Here is a 1,175-nt window from a genome sequence, read left to right on the forward strand (position 1 = left end):
GTATTGTGTGTATGGATTGATCCATCTTGGTCATTCTTCTATCCATGCTACTTAACATTGCCAATACCGTCGCCATATCTTCTGAAGCACCATTCCCGATCCCCCTAGCTCCATCATTACGAGGGTTGTGAGATTCTCGTGAATGCTTTGAAAATTCTTCGATTAATTCTTTAATTTCAGCGGGATTCTTCTATGTTAAAGGTCCTTGAGAATCAAGGAGTTGCCTTGTCGTGACATTCACCCCATCGTACAAGATCGAGACCTCTTGTTGCTCGTTTAGATCATTTTGGGGACAATTTCTTATTAACCCTTTGTATCTTTCCCAAGCCTCGTACAAGGACTCCCCCACTTGTTGCTCAAAATTAGTTATGGCCTTCTTGAGTTTAGAAACTTTAGATGGTGAGCAAAATTGTTAGAGGAATTCTTCACACATATGTGCCCAAGTGGTGATTGAACCTGGTGAAAGTGTCTTCAACTAGTCTTTAGCTACTCCTTTAAAAGTAACCGGAAGCATTATTAACAAGACAGTCTCTCGAGGTACATTAGGAATGTTGAAATAGTCGGCTATGTCATTGACTTCATCGAGGTGCTTGTATGCATCTTCATGGTCTTTTCCGTAAAATGGAATATCCTTTAGTGTGGTAAGGATATGTCCCTTGAGCTCGAAGGTAGCAGTAGCGAGAATTGCGGGTTGCACAAGTCCAGGACCAGTTTCCTCTCGTATTCTTTTCTTGTAGGCCTCCATTGTCATGTCAGCTATGTTCGTCATGATGCTTTTTGGTTCGCTTTCGGGTTCACTACTTTTGTCGGTTTCTGATTCGGGCTCGTAACCAGATTCCTTTTTGGTAGGAGTCTTTTCAAAGAATTCGATTGTGCTCTCTTCTTTCAGAATTTTGCTTGATCCTACTATGTTCTTATCCTTCTTTTTATTAAAAGCTGACTCTGGATCTTCAAGTTGTGGTGTCAGTGGTGTGTTTGATCCGCGGGTCATATACTACTGCAACAAAAACAAAAATAAAAACGTAAAAACGAACAAAAACTAATTAACAATTCCTACTGAACGATTGCCACGACGTGGTAATGATGCCACCTCGTGGTGAAGCAGATAAACTAAACAATAAGCAAAAACAAAAGAAAATGTGAAATAGTTGAGTTCACGTCATGAGCTTTAAGAG

The 1,175-nt window shown here is 40.3% G+C and overlaps 1 non-coding gene across 1 annotated transcript; it reads left to right on the forward strand.

Annotated features, from left to right (window-relative positions):
* The first annotated feature begins 278 nt into the window (after positions 1 to 278).
* On the forward strand, positions 279 to 385 carry LOC145141639 (small nucleolar RNA R71). Its single transcript, XR_013722832.1, has one exon. It is a non-coding gene; the product is annotated as a small nucleolar RNA R71 (small nucleolar RNA).
* The last annotated feature ends 790 nt before the right edge of the window (positions 386 to 1,175 follow it).

The sequence above is a fragment of the Lactuca virosa genome, chromosome 9 (assembly GCF_052849685.1).
Source record: "Lactuca virosa cultivar CGN04683 chromosome 9, Lactuca_virosa_CGN04683_v6, whole genome shotgun sequence".
Taxonomy (NCBI): domain Eukaryota; kingdom Viridiplantae; phylum Streptophyta; class Magnoliopsida; order Asterales; family Asteraceae; genus Lactuca; species Lactuca virosa.